Genomic DNA, 27,345 nt, shown 5'->3' with positions numbered 1-27,345 from the left:
ACTTCCAGATACTCATTCAAATCAGGTTTGCCCTGAAATTGCTCTGCCTTGGCAGGTTAAAAATTATAGTAATTTTGTATTTCTGTTATGGAGAGGGCTTTTAATTGATTCCCATTTCTTGTGTGAGTAGGAGCAAAACCAGTTGTCAACACCTTTTGGCTTCCTCCCTAGCACTGTGGCACATAATGGAGCTCTGAAAGCCAAGGGCTGGGGGAACAGTAGGGGGAGGGGCAGGCCAGAGGAGAATCACACACAATGCATGTGTGTGTGTGTGTGCGCGCGCGCATGAAACTGATCAGATCCAGGGTCTTGCATGTGTGAGGCAAGTGTTTTAGCACTGAGCTGCATCCCCAGACCCCTTTTCAAAACACTTAAGCACATTATCAAGAAGATTATTAATAACTGCATGGTATGGTTTGGATCTGGAATGTTCCCCAAAGATTCAGATATTGAAGGCTTGATCAGAGGTGGGGCTCTTGAGAAATGTTTGATGGATCCTGAGGCTCTGATCTCATCTGTGGATTCAAAATTTGGAGGTGGAAACTGTAGGAAGTTCAGCATCCTCGGAGGAAGTAGGTCACTGAGGGGCATGGCCTTGAAGGGTGTATTGGTGTGTCTTGTCCTGGTGCCTAGCACTTTGCCCCCCTACCCCCACCTATGCCAACTATGGACTGAAACCTCTGAAACCATGAGGCAAGATAAATCTTCGTCCTCATTTAAGTTGTTCTTCTCAGCTGTTTTGTCATAGTGATGAAAAGCTGACGAGCACTGGGTCATAGATTCATTCTAGCAAACAACCTTCTATAAATCCAAATTAACAAGTGTGAGAAATTTGATCTTAACCCACACTGAGGTTTGGGAGGACAGGGTGGGCATCATGGGGGTCCATAGAAAGACAGAGGTTGCCTCGCTGCCGTCCTGGAGGTTGAGACAGTGGTCAGGGCCTGTGCAGCAGGCCCAGACCCTTCTAGAAGGAAGTTGGTACTTGGCTGTTTGTTCCAGTGTCCGTCTCTGGACCTAGTCTCTTCCCAGTTATCTCAGAGACACTGAGGCAATGTATCATGACACTGGCCAAGTGGTTGATTTAAAAAAAAGGGTGGTGGAGGGGACTCAGGTTGTCCTCCAGCAAAGCCTCTGCTTATATAGGGTGAGGCCAGGAGTCTGAGAAAGCTCATGGGAAATGGATGGCTTAATTGTCCCTCTGTTGCTGTGTCCCAGATAGAAAGCACCTTGTACCCAGAAGAGGTAGAAAACTGTGTCACCTGGCTTCTGATATGTAGTAACCCCACACCGACCCCTTGAAGACTAGGTGAGCACTTTTGCAAAAGGGGGATTATATTTAGGCTTTATGTCAAGGAACTTTTTGTAGAACTCCTTCTCGGTTACCACAAAAACTTTCCCAAGTGGACATATGGTGACAAAAATGTGTGGCTAGACCGAGCCCTGAGGGCTGGGAAAGGGGATTCTCCTACCTTACTTGAAACCTGTTTGAGGACTCACCACGCACTGATGGCCTCTGCTGAGTGAGCCAAGGGTCGTTTTCAGAGAGGTGAGTGCCTGGAGAATGTCACTAGGAGCCAAGTTATGATGCTTCCTGACTCAAATAGGTGCTCCATCAGGACTTTTCTGGAAATCTAGCATACAGTAAGTGTAACTAGAGATCATAAAGAATGCTTGATAGGCGTTGAAGCTTCTGAGAGCCAGCGAGTGTCCCTGGTGTATCTGAGGGTGCATGGATGGAGTATGACTGTGAAGTTTTCTACCAGGTTCCATCCTCTGTGTTAGCCAGCTCTCCATCGTGGTAATGAAATGCCTGACATAATCTGCTTGTAAAGAGAAATGGTTTATTTTGCCTAGCAGTTTTGGAGGTGTCTGGTCCATGATCCATTGGTCTCAGTACATGGGGTCTGTGGTGAGGCAGCCTGTCATGGCAGGAATGGGTGGTGGAGAAATGCCACTAACATCATGAACGGGGGAGCAAAGAGCAAGGAGGGGCCAGGGTTCCAGAGTCCCCTTCAAGGGCACATCCCCAATACCTCTTCCAATGGCACCACCCTGGGGACCAAGCCTTTAGCACATGAGCATTTGGGGGGTAGTCAAGATCCAAACTGTAGCATCCCCTCTTTTTCTACCTTGTGAGGGAATCAAATCTAGCTAACACAGAAATCTTAAAAAAATAAGGCCTTCAGGACACTGGGCTGCCCCTGGGAGTTTTGCCATGGGGTACTAAGGTTCCACACCTTCCACTCCCCATGTGTCCCCAAAGTTCGAGGATAGGTGTCTAGAAATTGAGCCTCCTACTCCCCCCACTGAAGGGTCTCCAGAACATTCACTGGGAGCTAATCCCCCTCTCCTTGTCACTTTCTGGATCATTTGAAAGTCAAATTGAGGGTAGGAAAACTTGCTGCTGACTCTCCAGGCATGAGCTCTGGGACAAGGCTAATGGCTTTGTCCTCTCCCCACTTGACATTTTGGGGTAGCTGTTGCCGTCCTTTTCCGCTCCAGGGAGCACACGGCTGACTTCTGTGGGCCTCAGAAATCACCTACAGCTGCTTGCGTGCTTTTAAAATGTCAGTCCAGGGGTTTTGGCAGGAGGTTCATCTGGGAAATCCTCTGTATGAAATATTTTCCTTTTGTATATAATGCGTGACCTGCTTACTAGGCAGCCTGTTGGATCCATCCGGAGGACCTGTGGCATCCTCTTAGATTACTTCCACAACCCCCAGTGGCTTTGCCACCATGACAGCCCTGTCAGCCGGGCACTGCACTGTGTGTTACACACACAATCTCCTGTGACAACACACAGTTACACTGCAAGGACCACATCCTGTTCCCCTTTCAGATAAGGAGATTGAGACTCGGAGATCCTACAGTGAGCAGGCGCAAAACTAAGACCCAAAACTGGTTTTGGTTGATACTAATTTCAACTTTTTTTTTTTTCTTTTGGGTACTGGGGGACTTAACCCAGAAGCACTTTACCATTTAGCCATATCCCCAACCCTTTTTATTTTTTGAGACAGAATCTTGCTAAAGTTGCTTAGGGCCTCACTAAGTTGCTGAGGTTGGCCTCAAACTTTCAATCTTCCTACCTCAGCATCCCGAGTGACTGGGATTATAGCATGCGCCACTGTGCCCAGTTCCCCATCCTCTTTCTATCTCTGCGGTACAGTTGGTGTGTTAGCAGCACCTGCAGCCTCAAATGCTTATCCAGTACCTTCTGAGAGCTGTGATAGTCATATTAATGGAACAGTGCTTAGGCTTACTTCTCTATCTAGACAATATTTACTGAGCTGCTAGAAAGATGTAACTTGTTAAGAAATAATACGGGGATTTATTATTATGTATTAAACATCTAAACTTTATCAAACGGAATCCATTTGTCATACAGTGTTATTGGCTTCATAGGTGTTTTGTTGGGGCTAGGGAAAAAATCAAATAGTCAAAAGTTAATAGATTATTTCAAGTCTGGCTTCACTGTTTATAGGGCTTGGAATTGTAATCTCAAAGTCCTCTGACCACTGTCTCTTGGAGCCCCAGGGCAGTGTGCGTACAGCCAGGATCCAGGGCACTTGGAGCAGAAGCCAGAGTCTTATCTCTGACCAGACTCGTAGCCTTGGGGTTGGTGGCAGCTAGACCAGCAGGCCACAAGGAGGACTGACTTTTCTACTTTTTCTTGCATTTTTGTCTTGAGGGAAAATGTCCACTTATGTATCCATGTGACATACATAAGTTGCCCTAACAGGTTTATTTGCTTGAGATTTGATCTGTTATCAGTGGAGGCACTGAAACTAAGGCCTCCAGAATTTGATGGGCCCTTGCTTCCAGAACCTCATTCAATAGAAGAAAGTATTTGCTACATTGGAAAAGATCACACACACACACACACACACACACACACAAACACACACACTCTTTCTTTCTTGCTCAGACTTCTCTCTGGCCACATGAACTTGGATCCATCTGCTCCCTTCTTTCTGGCCTGTTATTTTAATCCATCTTCTGTTGCTATAAGTGAATATCAAAGGTCGGGTAGGTTATAAAGAGTAGAGGTTTGTTCTTAGGGTTCTTGAGGCTGAGAAGTCTGAGACCATGGCGTTGGTATCTACCCAGCATCCAGAAGAGGGCCTTCCTGCTGTGTCAGGTGTGGAGAAGCATCATGAGGACAGGTTGAGCAGTGCCACAGAGGGGGCTCCATTTTATGACAGAGCTACTCCTTTGATTAATCCATGAGTGGATGAATCACCTCTTAAAGGCCCCACTCGCAACACCTCATTGTGGGCATGAGATGTCAGCCATGGCACCTGCCTTGTGATCCCTGGAGCACCTCGAGTTGAAGTTCCAGCTGCTGCATCTTTAGGACCACGCAGGGGTCTCCACACCAAAAAACAGTGGAGCCTATTGAATTTCCCACAGGAGGCTGCCTGTGTTGGTTTGTCACTTGGCCACCCGGTTCTCCTTCTCCCTCCTTGTCTGTGATTTCAGTGCAGGCTGGGAAACTTACAAGAGTGTTGCTTTTTTTTTTTTTTTTTGGTTTAAAGGGCAAGGCATCCTATTTTAAGTTCATTCCAGCCTCAGACTGGAATCTGTCCAGATTTTTGTTGGGGTTTTAGATATTTACCACCAAACAAATTGAGATTTAAGTTGAAACTGGTCCAGATTAGGTAATGTTTAAAATTTGTCCCAGAACACAAGTCATCATCCCTTGCTTGACGGTCTGGTAAGTGCGATTCTTGAATCTTTGCATCCTACTCAGGGCAAAACAGTTAACGATTAATCTGCTTGTGTTCCAGTGACTTGAAAAATAACCATTTAAGCATCAGCACTCCAGAGGCCTCATCTTATCAAGTCCTGAGGAATGGTTTTTATAACTAGTGTAAGCCCTTGATTTATCAGCTTCAGTGGCCTGGAAACTCCTTAGGCCCGAATATTTGGGATGAGCAGAGTAGACCTAGCTTCGGAATTCCAAGAAGGCAGAACCAAGATAGAGAGCTGCCAAAGCTCACAGATGTGGAATGAAATCAATTTCAAAACCTGATTCTTCTGCTTAGTTGGAATGCGCTGGACTCACTTGAGATTTTGTGCACCTGGTTAGAATGTTTCAGACCTTAAATTCTGTTTCTCTGTGTATCATAGAAGTTTCAACCTATCTTCTCTGCAGTGCCATAGAAATGCAAAATAGTAGCAGGTGTGTCTTCTGTTCCTGAGGCTATCTTGAGTCTCACTCTCTAGAATGCAAACCCTTAGAGATTTCAGCGAACAGATTGCCAAACTCACTTTTGTTAGTGATATTATCTTGTAAGTTATATACTGTGTCACGAGTCATCCCAAATAAATAGCCCTGATCTTACTACAAGAGAAGAGATAAAGATGGTAGAAGGAGCAAAGCTACAATCCCTTTTTAGACTTTAAATTCAGGCAGGGCTCTGTGTACCTTTCAGTGATGAGCTTTTAGAAGAATTTATCTTGAGGGCTAAGAAATGAGAAGCTTCAGTACACAGGTATTCTGTGCCTTCTTTGGAATCTGGCTTGCAGGAAAGCCCTTGGGTTAATTATACCAGAATGGAGTGTTCAGAATGAATTTGTGACATAATGCATGTCTTGAGGCGCCTATAATAGCATTCATCTATGCTAGGGGTTCCATTATAGCATCTAAATGCTTGTTTTATTGTTACTTAATTGGGTTGCATTATAGATTCTACTTGGGAATTGAATTAACTTCATTGAACCTAATGGGTATGGCATTTTTCTCTCAAGTTTTGGGCAGATTTTGTCATTGACATCAGGTGGCTATTGATTTACTTCTCCACATGTGTACATGCACTGTGTATTTGTCATTAAAAAATAATTAGGAGTTAATTGTCAATAAAATTCATTTGGTGACTATGAATTAATATGTTTAAACCCCTTGATACTTGACCCTATTCATATCCCGTTCATTGGTGCTAATCCACAGAGTTAATGAGATGCCTATAAGTGTCAACTCACTGTTTATTATTATGTAGGGGACTAGATCTCTCTGTTCACAAGTGGGTGCACAGAGGATTCACCAGCAGTCACATCAAGGAAGAATTAACTTTATTATAAGTATCCTTTGGACTTGCAAGCTCTGTGAGCTAGTTAATTTTGCACAACAGCCTGTGTGTTTGCATTCCAAAGCTGTTTTAGCCTGAACTATGCTGTAAGAAGCACCTATCCAATAAAGTAAAGCAGTCCGGGCTGCGTCTCTCTAGCGCTCTTATTTTCTTCTTCAGATTCTTTCTATTAGAGCCAAATTTCCCAAGTCTTGTTTTGCATAATACAAATATATAAATCATTAGTCGACACCAAAGTCTTAGTTGTTTTAGAAGTTATCAAGTGGTTATCTCTACATGTCTTTGCATTGATGAACATTGGCTTCTTTGCAAACATAATTTAGTATTTTTTTAATTGATTTTTTTTTTATTTTTTTAAATACACGACAGCAGAATGCATTACAATTCTTGTTATACATATAGAGCACAATTTTTCATATCTTTGTATATAAAGTATATTTACGCCAGTTCATGTCTTTATACATATACTTTGTTATGATTTAGTATTTTTGATGAGGAAAACCTTGGGTCCATCAGGTTAGCTGGAGGTGGAGACCTGGTTGGACCACTCAGCATCTCAGCATGGTCATGACTCTGACCCAGATGGACAAATATATTTATGACTGTAGGTTGGGAGATTTGACCATGAAGGAGACCTGAAGTCCAAAGAGCTTGTCTCCTCAGAGGAGCAGCTTTGTGGAGCGTGAAATGAAGCTGCTAAATAGGAGGGGCATACTTAAGAGCTGGTCTGGACTTTATTGGTGGGGGGATGTGTAAGACTGCTGGGGCGGGGGTGGGGGAGCCTCCCTCTGTGTATGCATGAAGGACAGTGTTAATGACAGAGTGGTAATGGGTGCCCAGTGATCATGGAGGAACCCTGTGCTGGTCCCAGGAAAAGAGGAAAATGCAGGCCTAGGCTGGATCCGGAAAGGCTGGGAGGACAAAGCCTCATGTTGATTTGTGTGTGTGCACAAACGCACGTGGGCATAGGCGTCCATCAACAGCCCAGGAATTGGATTGCCATTTCAGTTCTCAAACAAACCGGCTTGTTTCCTAAACTGAGAGCCACTATCTCCATTAGGAAATATTCAATTCCAGCAATTAGGCCTGAGGGTTAAAGAGCCTCCTTCCCTCCAATCTGGTTTGCTCTGTTCCCAAACAATGCTTTGATGTGCTGGGGGCTCCTAATGGAAGATAATTCATCAATTAACCCAACTGAAGGTTAAACTGAAAACTAACTTTTCAAGAAGGGGATTATCTCTGAGTGTTAGCCACTGATTGACATTATCTATCTGGGGATATCTTCTTATGCAGGATAATCTCCACCCAGGCAGGAGGTTACAAAGATGCAAAAGTATTCTAGTTATTTGGTTTGTTTGAAAAGTGAGTTTAGAAATAGGATCTTAATATCAATTGAGGCCGAGGTGGAGATGGCCAAAGTTTACTTTTGAAACAACTTATTTTAACTCCTTCAACAATTTTTGGTTATAATTTTTTTTAAAATTTGCTATTTTTTAAAATTTAAAAGTAAGAAGAACCATATATTTTGTGCTAGGAAGCTGGAATTAACAATAAGCAGCACAGTGCAGATGAAGACAAATTTGTGTGCTTGAGATTTGCAAATTAAATTTCTTTCTTTTTTTAAACTTTCAGATACCTTAAACTAATAACCAATGAGTATTAATGGCCAAGAGTATAGAAAGTGAATTTTGTGTTTTTTCTTTATTTTTTTAAAGTGATGTAGAAAGTGGGTTTTTTTGAAAATATTTATTTCTCATAATGATATAGCCAACAATCATTTTATTTCCTTTTAGTCATCCCAGCTATGTTTGCTACCAGGTAATCCATTTACCTAGATTCTGTGTCCTAATTAAACTCTGAATATTTCAGAAATCATGACCCACACTGCTGAATGAGTTCAGAGTTTCTGTGTTGGGTGATGAAAAGTTTTGGAAATAGTGCTAATGATTGCACTATATTGTGAATGTAATTAATACAGTTGCAGTGCACACTCTACATGGTTAAAATGGCAAATATTATGCTGTCTGTATTATAACCCAAAATTTTAAAAGTCTATAAAAATTATTTTCCCCAGTTGTTTTTTTCTTTTTCAACAAGTAAAACATTTCAGAGTTAACAGGTGTAGTGCAAGGAGAAAATTTTAGAATGGAGTTTATTTTTCCTGGGGTTCAAAAGCCAAAGCCTTTAAATACTCTTTTTAGTAATAGCAGTAGTGGGCCTATAATTGGAAGAAAAAAATTTGGCAGCAGAATAGCCTGTTATTAAAACTTCAGAAACATCCAAAGTAGAGGTCATGTTTTGAGGTTAGAGGTCACAGGCTGAGGTATGTAAAACCCACTAGGAAACACAAAAGTGGTGGTGTCTGCATCCTCTAGGAAAGAGGGCCGTGGTGGTGACAGTCCTTAACTGTGACAGGTGAATGGCTTCCTGAATGCCAACCCTGCCCCCGGGGAGCTCCTGTCATAGCCTGCCAGGAGTGGCAGTTCTCTTCATTCCAGATTTAGGAGTGTTTTTGGTGTAGTTTTTCTTTTTCTTTCTTTCTTCCTTTTTTTTTTTTTTTTTTTTAAAGCAATGAAAAATAGAACTATCACATTATCCAGCAATCACATTGTCACCAGAGGAGTGCCCAGAAAGGGGGCCCTCAGCTCAGGATGATGGAGTCCTTGACGTACATGATGATAAAGAACTTAAGCACATCTCAGCTATTGAGGCACAGAGATTCATTCAGGAAAGGGAGTGGTACACGTCCAGATTGGGGGTGGGGGTGGTGCAGCCTATCTTGAGAGTAAAGTGCTTTGGGGGCTCTTGGGCTCTTAAAGGAAACTTGGTGAAGGGTGTGGGGGTGTGGGGATAACATCAGTCTGGTGATCACAGATGGTTTACGGAGGTTTGGCAATTCTTAGGATCCTTAAATTGATGTCTTCTCCATTATCAGATCAATGCTTAACTTTGGGAAAGTATCCAATGTGACAGGATTCTGGGGAAGTACGTATATCACAGGTTTGCTCAATCTGCTCTAAAAATAGATGTGTTAGTGGGCTAATTAATAGTGCACAGGGCAACTTTCCTGAGTGGGTGAATTCCAGTAATTTTAAGATTGTGAGTGAATATTTGAGGGTTTCCCAGAAATTTGGGAGTAGAAAGGCTTGGTAGAGAGAGCTGACATGGGGAGAAAAGGTGGGAGGAACTTGAGCATAAGGCTTTCAGATAATAGTTTCCTTTTTCATTTTTTTAATACCTTTGTTTTATTTATGTGGTGCTGAAGATCAAACCCAGGGCCCCACACATGCAAGGCGAGCACTCTACTGCTGAGCCCCAGCCCCAGCCCCTCTTCTTCCTTTCTTTAATATTTATTTTTTATCTTTAGGTGGACACAATATCTTTATTTTATTTTTATGTGGTGCTGAGGATCGAACCCAGTACTTCATGCATGCTAGGTGAGCACGCTATCACTGAGCCACAACCCCAGCCCCCCCTTTTTTTGTCTTCTTTTACGTATCTTTTTCATTTCCTTTATCCTACCTCACCACGTCTGGATCTATAGGCAAAGGAAATGAAATCAGTATGTCCACAAGGTGGCTGCAGTCAAATATTCACGGTGGCTTTATTCACCATAGCACAAATTTGGAGTCACTCTAAGTGTCCATCTGCACATAAATAAAGAAATGTGTCAGCTGAGTATGGTGGCTACACACCTGTAAACCCAGCAACTCAAGAGGCTGAAGCAGGAGGATCCCAAGTTCAAGACCAGCCTGAGCAACTTAGTGAAAATCCTGTTTCAAAATAAAAAGAGCTGGGGATGTGGCTCAGTGATAAAGTGGATCTTGGTTTAATCCCCAGTTTAACCCTCCCCCCACCATAGACAAATGTGGTGTACATACACAATGGAATACTACAAAGTCTTAAAAAGGAAGGGAATCCTGTCACTTGTGACAACATGGATGCAACTGGAGGGCATGTTATTAGGTGAAATAGGTCTACATAGGAAGTCATGCTACATGACCTCACTCACGTGCAATATAAGAAAAGTTGAACTTAGAAGTAGCATCAAATGGTGATAACTGGAAGCTACTGGAGAGGGCAATTTGAAGTTTGAAGTATACTCTTGACTGAAGCCCATTGCTTGTACACTATCAAAAACTCCTAAATTGAACTTTCATATACATTGAAGACCTTCAGTACATCAAAGCACAATCTTGGCTCCTGTCACCCTTTTCCCCCCCAGTGCTTCCAGCATCTCACAGCTTGAGATGTTTGCTGGTTGGGTTCCTGAGACATTGAAGCCCCACCATCCCCCAGCCCCTGCTATTTCCTGTTCTTAGATCAGCACCTTCTTCTGTGCTGCTTATTTGGGGAGGGTCCGTGTCCGGAATGGACTGGCTGCTCTGAGCTCCCTGCTGGAGCCTGTGTACAAGACAAACACAGACCCTTGGGAGTGGCCAGACACTATCTGGAGAATTCCAACCACTCAGCTGAAGAAAAGTCACTCACCTAGAGTGTTAGAGGACGAGGAGAATGCCAGGCATCTTAAGTAGGGGTGCGTGGCAGGCACCATCTCTGGACTGTCACCTAGGAGCCCGGTGCATTCTTTGACTCAGCGAGCCCTGCTGGGAAGGCAGGAAAGACCTCAAGATGTGCTTTGGAAAGCCACACAGCTTAGATCTCCACTTGGGTGCTAGCACTGGGTTTGATCCTCAGCACCACATAAAATGAATAAATAAATTGTGTCCATCTACAACTAAATAAAATAAAATATCTCCACTTGGCACTAACTTGCTTTGTGTCTTTGGGCAAATTAAGCTTTGAGCTTCAGTGTTTTCATATACAAAATGGTGATAATCACTATTCTTCAGAGTTGCTGTGAGGTTTTACTGAGACAGTGTATCTAAGGAGCATAGTAAAAATGCCCACAAATCTAGGTAATTGTCACCATTATCATCCGTATATATCCATGAGGGATTGATTCCAGGACCTCCCTTGGGTACCAAAACCAAGTCTCTTATACAAAATGGTATAGTATTTGCATATACATTTAAATACTCTGTAGGTTACTCACAATACCTAACACATATGAATGCTATGTGATTAGTTTGCTACTGTATTACTTAAGGAATAATAAGAAAAAAGTCTGTTTATGTTCGGCACAGACATAATTTAAAAAAAAAACATGGTGGGTTGAATCTGTGGATGCGGAACCTTCAGATATGGAGGGTTGCTTGTGTATAGTAAGGTAGAAAAAGGATGTAATAATTTTTGCATTGGCCAGAGGCAAGTCAGTGGTTAAAGTCCTTGAGCCAATCTGCCTCAGTTCCAGCTTTGCCACTTACTGCTGGAGCCCCTGGGTAAGCCGAGCTCCCTGAACTTCACCTCCTGAGCTATGCAATTGAGATATCAAGAGCACTAGCCTCACAGGCTTGTTGGAGGAGTCCATGTGAGTGAATGACCTAGACTTAAGCCTGGTCTATCATAAGTATTCAGTAGAGGTCACAATCAACAGATCACCAGTGCTGGCCAACCCCTAGAAGGACTGTGGACCCTGTGCTCCCTCTCCAGTTAGTGATGAGCCCTCAGCCTTTGCTTTCTTATTCAATTGTTTTGGCTCTTCCTATCTTGTCCCCAAGTTTTAAAACAGCACGAGCCAACCCACCTGTGATAATGCTTGAAATATCCTACCACCAAGAGGGGAGAGCAAGCCTGAACTAGCCGGTGAGGGACATTCTGTGCCGGCCCAGCTGCCTCCCTACATCTCCCTCACAGCCTTATTAGGAAGCTGTGTTCATTTCCTAGCAAGGGACTAGCAACAGAATGGCTTAAAACAATCACAGTTTATTCTCCCATAGTTCAAGAGGTCATAAATCTGAAATGAAGGATGGCAGGGTCGGTTTCCCCTGCAGACTGGGAAGGAGAATCTGCTCCTTTCCTTTCTCCTGATTTCCTGCTGGTGCTTATAATAAGGCTTGGCATTCCTTGGCTTGTAGATTCATCACTCCAATTTCTGCCTCCATCCTTTTGTTTTTGTTTATTTAAATTGGCTACTGGGGACTGAACCCAGGGGTTCTTGACCACTGAGCCACATTCCCCAGCCCTACTTGGTATTTTATTTAGAGACAGGGTCACACTGAGTTGTTTAGCACCTTGCTTTTGCTGAGGCTGGCTTGGACTTGTGATCCTCCTGCCTTAGGCTCCTGAGCTGCTGGGATTACAGGCGTATACCACTGTGCCCAGCTTCTGCCTCCATCTTCATTTGAAGTTATCCTCCTCTGTTTAGGTGTCTGTATGTCCTCTCCTTATAAAGGGCACTAGTCCTTCAAGTTAGGGCCACCCTTGCCCATTATGACCTCCTCTTGACACATTACATCTGCAAAGACCCTATTTCCAAGTAAGATCACATTATCAGGTTCCACCAGTACATGAATGGGGGGGGGGGGCACAACTCAATCCTTGATATCAGACCCATTTCACAGATAAGGAGACCAAGTCTCTGGGGAGGAAATTTCTTCTGTAAGTGTAACACAGTCAATTTGATACCAGAAGTTTCAAACCCTGACTTTTTCTCCAGTGGGTCCTTCCCAACTGGATCATCTTCCCACACACATTGAAGGAGGAGATAGTAAGGTATAAGGCCACAGCAGCAAAATGGTCAGCAGCAGGTGGCCTCAGATCAAAGGGCTCTCTGGAGGGTAAACAGGATGAAGCAGAGGCTGTGTGAGCAGAGGCCCCTTTCTTGTTACTGGGTCTCAGATTTTATCCTGTTTCATTGTTAGTCTCTCTCTCTCCCATCTGAGCTATATCCCCAGCCTGTTATTGGCTCTAAGACAAGGACAGGTCTGCTGGCATCAGTGATGGGAAGGAGCACATTTCTTTGCGCAATGCTTATTGGCCTCTATTGCTCCCCATATTACTGTACTTGGGCTCATCATGCATCCCCCTGGTGGATGGAGAAATTCCTTGTCTTCCTTCTCCTGCAGAGGTTCCTTCCTGGCATTCAGAGCCACAGAAGCAGTTGTCGGAAGCAGGTGACTAGCCCTCAGCTGTCCCCAGAGTTGGGCTGCCTGAACTTCCCAGAGTGTGGTCTGCAGAGCCGGCCCAGGTGCACTTGGGAGCGCAGAGGTGTGGACAGAGGGATGAGACTCTAGGAATTCTCCTGATTTGGGCTAAAAGCAGGGACTGAGGCACACTCGAACCAAGGTCAGGTCCTCAAGGTCAAGGGTACATGTCTACAAGTGTACCCCGGGTACCAGGCTTAGAATCCCCTGCAGACAATGGCTTGAGTCTTCACGGTTGGTGGCTGTCTGCCATGCCCTGTCCTTCATCAGACTGGTGTCCCCAGTGCCAGTCCTGATCTAGAATGGCTGCTCAGTCCCGGCAGAGCAGCACTCTGGACATCTGGACTTTCCTGGAGTTTTCTTTCCTTGCCAAAGTGCGTGGAGTGGATTGGGTCAGACCTCTGCTTGCTGCAGAGTCTGGCTTCACATGTGGCTTTGAGCTTTTGAAGAAAAGGCTGTTCTAGAGCTCACAGAGTGGGAGACAGTTCATGGTGATGTTCCTGCCTGCGTTGGTGGGACAGTGGCTGGAGGGCTAAACCTTCCAGAGCCTTCCATCGGTTTCCTTGTAATCTGTGGGCATTTAAAACACCTTGTCTTTGGGCGGGAAAACACTTGGTGGGCCTGATCCGTTTCCTGGACCTGGCTCAATCTGAGTACCTTGTTGACCTCAATCCTTACCTAAGGACTAGGAACTGGGTGACAGAAAGGCAGGGAATCGCCTGGCAGACTTAGCACTTGGTCCTGGGGTTCGAATTGCTAAAGTGCAGAGTTGTGGTCTAACACCCAGCATTTACTTTAAACATTCATTAGAGGTGTGGTGCTTTTGCTTACAGAAGACTAAATTTAGCAAGCCCAAAATATTATTAACTTTGCTCAAAGCTTTGAAATATTTTAGTTAAACAAAAAATGGACTCCAATACAGTGGACCTCTGTGTGGTATGTGTGTGTTTTGTAGGTGCATCGGGAGTTTGCCAGATTGGCTTACACATACATTTGGGGGTGGGTGGGTACCGTGGATTGAACTCAGGGACACTTGACCACTGAGTCACATCATCAGCCTTATTTTGTATTTTATTTAGAGACAGGGTCTCACTGAGTTGCTTAGTGCCTCACTTTTGCTGAGGAGGCTGGCTTTGTTTTTGTTTTTTAAAGAGAGAGAGAATTTTTTTAATATTTTTTTCGGCAGACACAACATCTTCTTCTTCTTTTTTTTTTTTTAAATGTGGTGCTGAGGATCAAACCCGGGCCGCATGCATGCCAGGCGAGCGCGCTACTGCTTGAGCTACATCTCCAGCCCAGGGGCCTGGCTTTGAACTCAGGATCCTCCTTTCTCAGCCTCCGGAGCCACTGGGATTACAGGTGTGCGCTACTGTGCCTGGCCATACATTTAAGTTGAATAGATTGTAAAAAGTCAGCCCCCAATTTTTGTTCTCTCCTTGGCTGATCAGATCTTGGGAAACTGGTCCATGGGGGTTTCCTATGACATTCTGTCTCTGACATAGTTCATGAAATTCTGTGACATTTGACACCCCCCCCCCCTTCCAAATTTGGTTACTCAGTGTTTCACAACTTTTCTGGGAATGGGCGGCTCATGAAAGGGAAATGTCTATGCATCATAGAGAGCCAGTGACCTCTCTTCCATGAAGAAGGAAGAATATATTGTCCTCCAGTTGTGAGAGTGAGAGCCGGGTCACATAAATGCCTGATATATCCAGCAACAAAGCAGAATCTTCCAGAGAGAAGGTCAAGCTCTGATGTGCCTTTGTTCGTCATGGCTGAGTGAAGAAGGCCTTTCCATTCCTTACGTGGAGGTTTGAGAAACCTAACAAGTAGACACACCCTGGCCTTTTCAAAGTCTAAATGTATTTAAAAATTCAAATTTGTAACCTTTATTAATGCATGGTTATTTTCAATTATTGCTTCTCTAATTACAATAGTAATATGTTCAGTAGCATAAACCTTTATAAATTACAAGGTATAGGCTTAACCTCACCTTTTCATCCCACCCCCAACATTGGTTTTCCCCATTCCAGCTCTCTGGGGTTAACCAAGGTTAATACGTTGATGTGATTCTTCTAAACAATTTATATACAAAGGATATCCTTTAGACAGTGAATTAATCTCCAGGTGCCTAATTGCCCATTACAGGTGCCGTAAATCCTGTTAGTTCTCACCTACTTAACTATTTATATTTTTATGTGCTTAGTTCTTTTTTCAGAAGGTAATATTTGCACGAAGTTGAAAATTCAAAAGGTGTAGAAAAGCATACAAAGAAGCTTAGTTTGTTTGGCCTCCCTGCTCCCCGTTCTGGAGAAAACCTTTGCTATAGGTTTCTGAGGACCTCTACCATAACCAGTCTATATATATATATATATATATATATATATCCCATATACTTGTAAAAACAGATAAAAATATTCATGAGATTGCATTTATTTTGTTAACATGAAAACTAGTGCACTGTATCCAATGTCCTGGAATACTTGATACTTAAAAGTTGCATAATATTCCACCTCTTGACTATATTAGTCTTCTGTTAATGTAGATTATTTGTAGTCTTTTTATAGTTGCAAGCAGTGTCACCTGGGAGATCCTTGGGTATAGATCATTTTAGACATGTGCCACCATGTCTACTAGATTCTTGAAAATAGAACTACTGGGCCAAAGGCATGGTATATTTGGAAGTTGGGTACATATTGTCAAATTACCATCCAAGTTCCTGAAGCTGGATGAGGGAAACACTTTCCTCACATGCTGATAACTAATTTTACAGGTGGAAAACTTACCATTTCACTTTGTGTCTCTCTTGTATAAGTGAAATTGAATATAAAAAGATAAAATGGAGAGAGACCTCACGAACAAGCAGGCTTCACTCAGCACCAGAGGGCACATCTTCAGAGGGAAAACGGTGTCGGGCCCCCACAGGATCTGGCTTTTTTATATGGCCTTAGAAGACCCAGGTCATGGGAGGAGCTAGTTACTTTTGGCAGCCAGGGCCAGAAAATGAGGAGGAGTTTAGGGTGTGATGGGAGGACAGGTCAGTAACCACACCCTTCAAGTGGGATTGAAGATCTTTAATATGTATAAGAATAATTTATATCTCTTTACGGCCTATATCTTTTTTTTTTTTAACTTTTTTGAGTTATTGATTTCTTTTGGTTATTGATTTGCAAGATTTAAATTTTAGATGGACACTGTATCTTTATTCTGTTTGTTAGTTTTACGTGGTGCTGGGGATCGAACCCAGGGCCTCACACATGCTAGGCAAGCACTCTACCACTGAGCAACTATGCCAGCTCCTAATCATATATTATTATTGGGTCTTTGGGATGTATGCTGCAAATATATTACCAGTTTATTTTAACTGCTACTCACTGGGTCCATTTAATATATGGCATGCTCACCATAGGCCAGCACTTCTGAAGTTCTGTCCTTCAAACTTGATGTTTTATGACTGATCTAAGAGAGTGCTGTTAAACCATGTAGAAAGAAGGAGGACCCTGTTGGATACTACTCACTGACACACACTTCTAATTTTTTCCTTGGTACTGTGGATCGAACCCAGGGCATTGTTCCACTGAGCCGCATCCCTAGACCTTTTCATTTTAAATTTTGAGAAAGGGTCTTGCTAAGTTGCAGAATCTAGCCTTGAAGTAGCCTGTCTCAGCCTCCTTAGTCGCTGGGATTACAGGTGTGGGCATACATATTTGTATAGCATCTTTCTAGTTTGCCATGCGGTTATGCTAAATATCCTTTCTACAGGTTTCATAGCCTTCTATGGGCTTCACAGATCCTCATTTTTTGAGATTGCTACGCATTTGCGTTGCCTGCAGGTGTTTACTGTTCTGGACCAGATGGCAATGCCTTCTTCTAAAGGTCTGACCTCCGAGATACACTGTGGTGGTGCCAGTGCTCCTGCAGGGGACACGAACATATTGTCTGAGGTAGTGAACAGAGGGAATTTTTGAGCCTAAGATCCTTGACTGAGGGACTTATGAAATGGGGAGCAGGAAAGGGACGGGGCACTGTATGGGCTTGCTAGACGCCTCGCCCCTCCCCCTTAAGTGTCACCACTAGTTTCATCTGCTTCTAGAATGAAGCATACATAGTAGGGCTCCAGGCTCCCTTCCCTCCTGTTGGAGCAGTGATAATGGAGATGGTAAAGGATACAGAGCTAGGGCCTGGGAGTTGGTTTCTCTCGCTGTAGAATAATGCTTCTTACAGAAATAAGGGAGGTGACAATGTCCCACAGAGCTGAGTGGTTCACATATTTGTACGGCCCCTGTATTCGTCCCCAGGCCCCTGCTCTGTGGTTCAGTGTCCTGAGCACCAGAGAGGATGTTCCTTGGGTCTTTCTAAGGAAAGTCCCTGTTCCTAATTGCCTTCTCTCATCCATTTCCCCTTAATACATTAAGGGCTGGCTGCCGTAATGTTTCCCACACTTTATTCAATTAGGGATTCCTCTGGGTAAACAAGTGCCTATTTTAAATTGTAAATAGTCTCTTGGGATTCACATCTAAGTATAAATTGCTTTAAAGATGTGGCTCCATACTGAGATGTCGGGTCTTTGGAAGCCTGGGCCTCTGGGGAGGAGGGGGCAGCTCTGGCCATTCAGAAGAAGCATCTGGAGATGCTCAAGGCTTAGGCTTCCTTCAGCATGTGCTTGAATGGGGTCTTGGAACAGTATAAAAAGCTGCAAAGAAAGCTCCCAGAAACCTTCCCAGAGCCAGCTCTCTCCCCTTCCCCCCCATGCCAAGACAGAAGGCCAGGTGTTGCTGGCTGCTTTTGAAGCCAGCCTACTACATTGCTGGGCTCCATCCAGTTCCCCCCTGACCCCATCCAATCTGATTTTGGAATATTCTGTCACTCTAAGGTACAAGTGACTGATAACTGCTAGAAATGGGATGGTTACATTCAGTAAATGGCAATCCTTCCTCTAAAAAGAAAGTTCTGGCAAGGGGCATGTCAAAGAATGTTGATCTTATTTCTCAACTCTTGAAATGTCTCTTGGCAGAAGCATCCAAGACTGTTCTGTCCCGGCTCCATTGACACCTGCTGCTTCTCGACTCTGCCCAACAGAACCACTCATGTGCCCGAGGTTCATTCTGAAACCACAGAATTACAGAGACTAGGGGAAGTGAATTTTGAGAGTTTACCTAGTTTAATTCTCTCATTTTGCAGGTCAGAGCACCAAGCCCCAGGCCTTCCCATAGCGCCACAGCAGTGGGCCAAGGGCTCTGCTGCCTTATAGTACATATGCCTTTTAAATTTTCCTTTTGCCTCTTCTGCTTTAATTTAGCCTACTTCCTGGGCCTGCTCCCTCCTGCTCTTCCCAATGGCTTCCCTGGGGGCAGAAGTCTGATCCTGCACAGCTGTGTGCCTATGGGGAGGGGTTGGCCACCATGGCCTGGGGTCTGCTGCTGTGGAGAGGGGGGTGAGAATCCCCATTTACTGGGAAGATTAAATAGAAGGTGTGTAACAATAAATAGCACAGACCTGGCACAGAGTAGGTGTGCAATAGATACCAGCTAAACAACAATCATAAGGTTATCAGCTGTTGCAAAACCCCAGCTGCTGGGCCCTTGCCTTGCTTCCCAGCCAATCAGGACCAAGTTTCAAATGGCTTCCTTTCCCCCTAGTGCAAGGCTCCCTCAGAGACTAACCAGAACAGGTTGCAGCATCAGGAGGATCAAACTGGCACTACAAATTTATGTGCATGAACTAAGAAAACCTCCCCAAGCTCAGAGCCTGTGCCTGGGAGGTGGCAAAAGGACAAGCAGCAGCCAGGTGTTGCTGCAGATTCTGTTCTGCCCATGTCTGCCCAGGGACTCAGGTGTTAGCAGAGGTGGGCTGGCTCTGTGTGCATTTGCAACCCAAACTTAACCTTGCCGATGTCATGTCTCCCTCTTCCTCTGAGTATGAACCACTTTATTGAAGAACCTAATGGTGACTTTGCTGCACAATATTTTTTTTAAGCTCTACCGCCCCCCCTTTTTTGGCAGCTGGGCAGGGGTGTGTGTGCATATGCATGCATAAATATGAGTATGAGAGCATGCATTTGTGTATGTATTATTTTTTTCAGGCTGCCCTAACAGAGTTCCACAAATTGAGTAGCCTACAAAACCGAAATGTATTTTGTCTCATGGCTCCAGTTCTTATTCTTCCTCCTCTGTTCCTTCTTCCCTTTTTAACTTTTTTTTTTTTTTTTTTTTTTTGAGATAGGGTCTTGCTATGTTGCCCAGGTTGGTCTCCAAACTCCTGGACTCAAGCAGTCCTCCAGCCTCAGCCTCCCAAGCATCTGGGACTACAGGAGTGCACTTTAGAATGAGGAACTGCACCCAGCCCTGGTTCCTCATCCTTCAGCAGAGCAGTGCCATCCCCATGGCATGTGATTTTCCCTCCTTATTTTACTTTAGACGAGCCGACTAAGTCGAAAGTAGATAGACATCTTAAAATGCCTTTGGCTACACCGTAGAACATTCCAATTATTCAGTTATTCCAAAGAGCCACGTAAAGTCTGAGTTTCCACAGAGCTCTCTAGTGACTTGGTCCTACTAGGTTAGTCATTGAGCAATTCCTCGATGTTTCTAAATAAATTGCAGCATATGAAAAATGTTGGTTAGATGTTTATCTGCAGAGTTTCAGCTTCCTTTTCAAAGGTTCCGCCTGGGTTCCATCTACTCTGGTTTTTCCTTCCTTGCTCCCTGTGTTCCAGAGCGTCCTGGGAGCTCTGTGTTGCTGGCCAACTCGCAGGCCACAGGGGAACTCTGCTGCTGTCTTTGGCTGTTTATGCCACTTTACCAGAACAAACTGCTCCCAAACTGACCTCAAATCCCCTAGCCCCAGAAGGCCATGCATAGCGTTTGTAGTCCTTTCCACATTCAGCTTACTGTAAATCTGTTTTCTGTCTCCTCCAAAATCTTACTGAAGGCAATGAATGTCTCATTGCACCGAGTTGATCTGAAATTCTGACTCTAGTCAGCTGGACCCAATTTAGCTATGCCTCCAATTTTCCAGATCATCCTAGAGCTCCAGGGAATGAGGTGGGTAGAACCTGGGGACAGAGATGGGAGCCAGTGGGTGTCAGCAGGTAGGGGACACTGATAAACACCACCTCACGAGACTGAGCGAGACTGTGGTGAACAAGCAAGAGAGGGACATCTTTGTGACACTCATGTCTCTCTTTAAGGCAGACACAGATCTGTTTTCCTGGTGGCAGAAGATTATTGGTTAGCTATGCAGTGGTGGAGCCATCTACCCCAGTGCTCCTTGAAATGGGAGCCTCACCTCTGACTTGAGGCTCACCCGCCCACTCCAGTGTGGGCCTTCGTGTAGCCAGTTAAAATACATCGTACAGAAAAGACATTCAATTGCATAAAAAGTGCTTGTGAGATAATGTGAAGGAAAAGCAAAAAAGACTACCAAATTGCATATACTGTCTGGCTTCAAATACATTAAATATGTATTTTTAGAGAGAAGCCAGTGGTGGCCCATGCCCGTGACCCCAGCTATCCCAGGAGTCTGGCATGCAGGGATGCTAAGTTTGAAGCCAGCCTGGGCAACTTAATGAGACATTTTTAAAAAAGAAGAATGCAATTAGATATTAACTATTTTTCTCTTTGAGCGGAGATTATAAAAGCTGTCCCGAAAAGTCGGTTTAACTGGAGATTTCTCCAGGATCTTTCAAATTTTTTTTTTCAGCCTCAATACCACTGGGATAGTAATTCCTTGCTTGTCCCAAGGCCCATCTCTGAATTTTCAAGGAAGCAGTAACTGGTTTATATGGACACCTGCAAGCTCTTGCTTTGCTGCTCAGCCCCTGAGCTTGACAGAAGCAGGCTGGAGCTGCCTACAGCAGGGCAGACCGCTGCCCTCCAGGCCTGGCCAGCTAGGGAGGGGCCAGGCTGGGGGGGGGGGGCGGTTAAAGTCCTTCTTGGTATGAATGGCCTTTTAGGGAGCAGAGGGAGGGCCGATGATGACATCACAGTCTTCAGTCAGGAGACTCCAAAGGAATTTGTCCAGCTCCAGCCAGTGTGTGCCCTGGAATCTGTCTGGAAAAAGAGGCAGTTCTGACCGAGAGACTCACACTCTTGGGCTTTTGCCCTGGGCAGGGTAAGCATGTCTGCTGACCTATCTTTTGTCCTTTTCTTTCTCATGTAATAGGAGAGTGTTCTTCTCCTATTTGAGGCCTGTGTCTTTACATGTAGAGGAGGAGGGGTTTTGAGTGGTGTGATGCTGGACCGTGGAGGCCTTCCCTTCTAGAATGTGGGCAGCTGAGCTCGGATTGGCCATTTGGCGTGCTGCTGCTGCTTTTATTATTATTTATTCTTATTATTTTTGCAATCTTGTAAAACTCCTGGCTCTCATGGTAGAAAGCAAAGGAAGCTCTGCATCTTAGTGACAAGCTACACAAATCGTCTGTGCCAGGAGAGGCTTTGAAGACTGTTTGAGAGTGTGTCTGTGACAGAGTTGTGTACGTTTTTCCAAAACAGAATCTGCCTTATGAAGGGACCAGTGACTCTGTGACTAGTTTTCTATTCATCCTCTTGTAGTTGTCCAAGAGATGCGCTGCTACTCTCCATCCCGCCTTCTGCTTCTGTGTTGTGAGGCTCACGGTGTCCACAGGTGGACTTGTGGCTTCAGCCTCGGAGGTCCCGTGGGGATGGAGGAGCACCCCCTTGGCTCTGCTCATGCGCACACAGTCATCTCTGCTCTTGGGCACAGAGGGTTAACACTTGAGCACTCCTCTCTCCTTCCTCTGGGCTCTACCTCAATGTAGTGAGTTCTGGTGGGTCCACAGTGGTGCTCAGCTTCTGTCCCTGCCATTACTGATTGGGCCAGGCAGGAACCCAAGATCCTGAACTATTTTAAAACCAAGAGGGATGTGACTAAGTTACAAAGATCTGGAGGCAGGCTTGTGTTTGCTTTCAGTGGAATCGCCTGCACTAGAAGTTTCAGGCTGCAGGGGCCAGAATTCGCTCTGTGGCCTTGATCTTGGTTTATTCCAGAGGTGGGGACTTTGCTGCAAAGTAGTGTCAGTGCAAAGGGACTTTGGTGACTAGAGCATTGGCAGCCACCCCTAAGGACTCCTGCAAGTCTCACATTGGGGGAAACAATAAACTTGCCTCTCTTTTCATTCAGGGGAATCCAGAAAGCTCCCAGCGCCTCTCAGCCACTCTCTTAGGGGTGGGTCTCCAAGCCGGGAAAGAAATAACCCTTTCACCAGTTGCCACAGCTAAGGCAACAGTTTCCTTCCTTTCTTCCCCTCCCCAGCGCTCACCCCCTCCACACGCACACAGTCTCCAGTTTATTTCACAGAAAGCCCAAGCTGTAAATGTGTTAATCAACTCCTTGACATAGTCCAGATGCACAGCTTGACATTTGCGCTGGCGCCTTTCAGCAGGGGGTGGGGGGCGTTCTTACCTTAAATGTGAACCACTTTTCTTCATGGGAATGTGAGTCAACATAGGTGAACCCTGTTCCCCATGCAGGGGCTTCCAGAAGGGGGTTCATGTCGAGCTGGGCCTGAGGCATGAGCCGGGGGAATGGCAGGACTTGACCACTGCTCTGGCCAAACCCACAGAAGCTCTCTGAAAAAAGGCAGAGCTTGTCTGAGGGGGAGTGGGACTTTGGCCACCAAAGAGTTGAGGTTTCTTTTTAGAACTGCCCTAGTCATGTTCGCCTGTAATGGCTTCATGACCCAGGAGACATTGTTAGTGTTAGTCGGGGATCAGGGCGTTGACCCCAGCCAGCCTGGTCTAAATTTAGCCTGCAACTGCCCAGGAAGGCTTGGGGTCTGAAGCCTGGCCGCCTGCCTTCCGTCAGCCAGGAGAGGTCTCTGGCCTCCTTGGGGAGGGGTTGAGCCTGGTTTCCCACAGTCTACACAGGCCCTCAGTTTTATTGGCCGGAAGCAGCTCTGCTGGGGGGTGGAAGAGGAAAGGCTGCCTAGTACTGGAATGTGGCCCGTACTCATTACCACCAGTCCTCTCCTCTGCATGTCCTGCTGGGACGTGGAAAGAGGAAGCCAGCATTCCTGCTCTCTGTGCTTCAGGGGTGGCCGAAGAGGCCACTGAGTCCCACTCCTCTAGCCAGTCTTCTTCAGCAGGGAGGGCCAGAGGAGTGCAGGACAGCCAGCCTGGGGGGACTTTGGTGGGTTCAGCTTTCTCCATGAATTCTGTGTAGCCTGCACTGCCAAACACCATTGAATAGGCCCAGAATCATCTTTCCAGTTATTGCTGAGCTTCCTTCACCTTGTGCTATTTGTTCTTTTTATGTGAATTGGTACTTGTTCCCTCCAAGCCTGGTGAGCTCCGTGCTGGGTAGTGGGCAATCACTCAACTCAGCTTTGGGGACACGCATGGCCCCAGGTATAAGACATGATGGAGGTGTCGTGCAGGTTGCTGAGCATCCGCCCCATCCAGTTTCACTCCTTCCTCCCATTGGCCTTTGTGATGGAGACATCTGGGTCCAGAGAGTTAAGAGTCTAGAAGAACCACTCTTGCGGCAGCCACGCAGGGCCCGCCTAGTTCTTTGCTGGATGGTGACTGTGCCCTGTGTGCTAAACAGGGGACTTGAGAAAAAGAAAGAGGGCGGAGGTAAGAAGAGAAAATGGGTGTGCTTTTTGATTTCCCAACTATGAGGAAGTTTTTATTTCCTAGCCTCTGTTCCTAGGCCAAGAGTGAGGGTATATTTCTGATGGAACTTAAAATAACTGGATTAAAGGATCGGGTCACCTATTACCTGGGGAAAGCTTTTCTAATTTAAATATCATGGCTTTAGAAGGAAGTAATCTGGGTTATTCAGAACTGAAAAGCCTGGCTGTGCAGCGGGTACCTGATGTTTGAGTGATTTGGGTCACACGCTGTGCATTCAGGCTAGGAAGCCTGGAGGTGGGGTCCTGGTGGGGAAGATGGGAAGCTGTGAACCAAGCAGGTATTCAGAGTGGGTAGGAGCTTCGACTTTCTGGTCTGGTGGGGAAAGACACTGTTCTGATGTCTGGACCCAGCCAGACCTGCTAAGAACATTCTTTCTGGTAAAGAGGTGCCTGGCTCAGGCCCAGGTTCCCTGAGGAGAAAGAAAGCACATTGGTGTCCATTGCCCAGCAGAGCAGGGGCCCCGGCTTCTAGAATCTCACTTGTGCCCTTGACTTTGTAGTGTTGGTGGGAAGTCACAGCCCTTTCCCACTGTGATGTGGGATCTTAGTATTTCACCTTTGGGAGGCTGTCAGAGAAATCAGAGCATCCAGTTCCGAGGCTAGCCCACAGGGTGAAATGCCTGAGACTGTGCAGGAAGTTTCTATCTGGAGGACCTGACAGGTGGAAACTGAAACTGTGCCTCTACGGAGTCTCTCTGCCTCAGTCTGAATAAAGAAAGGGGTTATTGACTCTTTAAAAGCCAAGCTCTGAGTCTCACATCACCTACAGAAATACAGGAGAGCAAAGGTCAGCCAAAAAGCCAAGTAAATATTCTTTCAATCCATCAATTCTTAACATTTCCCACGTTATTTGGGAAGCCTCCTGTCATAGAGAATACCTTTTGACAGACTGAGATAGAGTTAAGGACTGACTTTTCAAATCTGTTATGCCAGTTACTAGCCAGGTGTGATCTTAGGGAAAAGTCTTTTTATTTCTTGAAACTTCTTATTCTGAGTCTTAAAACTGCAGTAAGATCCTTGCCTTTCCCATTTAACAGAGGGGTCCTGTTTTTTTTGTGTGTATGTCAGCTGAGACTGTGTACGTGTGTGTACTGTGGGAGGATAAGCCGTCAGACTTACGTCAGCAACTGCATGAGGTATGACATTCAGTGTCCACAGGACAGGCTTGCTATACTGCCTCATTCACTCAGACATGCATGTGGCTACCTGAGTCCTGGGGGTGGCAGCTTCTGTTCCATACTATGTGTGACACCACCTTCCTTCCCATGTGAAGGGACCCCCAGGTCTGGGTGGTTCTTGACTGGCCATAATATTGCATCTTCAGTATTTGACTTTTGAGGACATTTTACAAAATTATTCACTTTACATCTTCCTAACTGAATTTAGCTGCAAGTAAAAGTAACACTTAAGGATCTGGGGTGGGGAAAGATTAGGGAGATTAGAGAGGTACCTTGGGATTTTCCTTTTAGTCTTTCCTGGGTCTTTTTGCCTTTAATCTCCTCATGTTGACTGCTTTTCTTCTTAAAGTTAAAACTTCACCATTACCCATTGCTCTTTCCACAAAAGAAAGTCATTCTGCTCCCAGAAAGAATTTAATATGGGTAATTTACTCCTCTGTGTAAAATCATTTAATAATAATGAATATTCACATTGACCATTTTATCATTTTCATAGTATTTTTAGATACGTTTTCCAATTTAACTCTGAAAAAGATTTGAGATATTAGCCCTGCTTAAAAAGGATTTAAGAGAGATTTTTATTAGCCCTGCTTACAAAGGCTTTCAGAGATACTTATCATTAGCGCTGCTTACAAGTTCTGCTCTCAGAAGAGTTCCATAATTGTCAAAGAACTTTTATAGTAGAACAAAGAAATAACCCCAGATTCTGGTCCTTCAACTCCAAACACTAAATTACCACATTTTCTGCATCACTTAGATGAAGGAGTCCTAGGCATCTGTGTTGTCAATTCACCCAAGCTAATTTGCTTCATATAACTTTTAGGACTTTTAAATAAATTAATAGTGACTTTAGCTGCCAACAGGTTATCAAGTTATATTAAAAGCAGGTCATAGGGCTGGGGAGTGTGGCTCAGTGGTAGAGCACTTGCCTAGCACTTGAGGCACTGGTTTCAATCCTCAGCACAACATAAAAATAAACAAATAAAATTAAGGTATTGTGTTTAATCTATAACCACAAAATAATAATAATAATAATAATAATAATAATAATAATAATTTAATAATAATAGATCAAGTTCTGGTACTCACACTTACATTTGTTAAGTAAAACTCTTAAAAATAGGCATAAAAATAATTTTCTGTAACCTCCCTGGTCTCAGCTTTCTGAGATTAAAGAGGCTCTGGTCCCACCTTGAAGGAAGATAGATGTGGCAGTTTTGCAAAGGATGTTATTTACTGGTTATCGGGTGTTAAACCACTTGGGTCCTCTGAACGGCAAACACCAGCCATAAGTCTGTAGAAACCATAACGGGGCTCACCCTCTTTAAATAAAAGGGTGGGGTGTTTGGCTAGTCCACAAATTTGAACTGCATCAGTTTCCATCCACTTCTGACATTCATTATGCTAATTGACAAGCCACTAATTTCACTAATGGAAACCCATTTCTCACTTTAATGATGCTAATTAGCAAAGCTTCAGGGGTCCTGGAGAGTTAAAAGGGAACTGAAATCCTGGAGGGAACAGCACCTATGGAGCCTGGGATTTCTGATTAGATCCTAGTTGACGACTCCTTGAGGGTCTGTCTATTCCTAGGATGGTTGTCTGTCCCAGAATGTAATTTAAACTAATTTCAGAAACACATAGCTGCCTTATATTGTCTCTACCCAAGTGTTTTAAAGTAAATTTTAGACATCCTAACCAGCAGTTAGCTATTCTGGGAAACCAGGAGGAGGGCAGGTTCTCTGTACCATGGTATTAGGGCTCCACCTGGAGGGGTGGCTGTGGCAGGCAGAGGATCTCCCACAGCCCCCTTGCCACCCTCATTTTTCTTAGCAGCACCCTAGTTTTTTCTTTGACCTTAGAAGGGGCAGTTTATATCAGAAAGGACTTTCCAGTTGATTTGATGAATGCATATTTTATCTGATTCTGGAGTCAGGGTCACTTTATCTGAAGCATGGGGAAAATTCTGGTCCTTCTTATCTTCAAAGGGAGCAATAAGCATTGCTTGGTTTAAACAGGACATCATTTAATGATGCCCAGTCCAGACACATGGGATTTCCAGTTCATTTGCATTTACCTGGTGTAGTTTCTGGTGGCTTTGATCACATTGGGTCATCATACATGAAGGTAAATTCTTCCTGCCCAGAGTAGAACTTAAGAATTCGCTCTTGTTAGAATTGTTGCCTAACTTCACCAGAACTCAGGACCTCTGATGCATGACTGTGAATCAGTACAGCAGAGCTGTTTGTCTCATTATGTACTTTACTGAGTAGGGCCTAGAGCCAGTGACTCTCAGAAGTAGTTGGAAATTGAGTTATCAGGAAGAATTTTCTAAATTTATAGGAAGTACAGGGCTGGACCCCAGGTAACTCACA

The 27,345-nt window shown here is 44.6% G+C and overlaps 1 protein-coding gene across 7 annotated transcripts in view; it reads left to right on the top strand.

Moving 5' to 3' along the window:
* Palm2akap2 (PALM2 and AKAP2 fusion) overlaps positions 1-27,345 on the top strand; it is a 456,764-nt gene that overhangs the window by 393,696 nt on the left and 35,723 nt on the right. The window contains exon 1 of one of the 7 annotated variants that reach the window (XM_048783230.1): positions 21,095-21,250. The exons of the other annotated variants lie outside the window; for them this stretch is intronic. The gene's annotated coding sequence lies outside the window, so the exon portion shown is untranslated. Of the gene's footprint in view, positions 1-21,094; positions 21,251-27,345 lie in introns of those variants that run through there. 7 annotated transcript variants of the gene reach the window in all.

This window comes from Marmota marmota, unplaced genomic scaffold, assembly GCF_001458135.2.
Source record: "Marmota marmota marmota unplaced genomic scaffold, marMar, whole genome shotgun sequence".
Lineage (NCBI taxonomy): Eukaryota > Metazoa > Chordata > Mammalia > Rodentia > Sciuridae > Marmota > Marmota marmota.
This window is presented reverse-complemented; position numbering and strand designations above follow the sequence as displayed.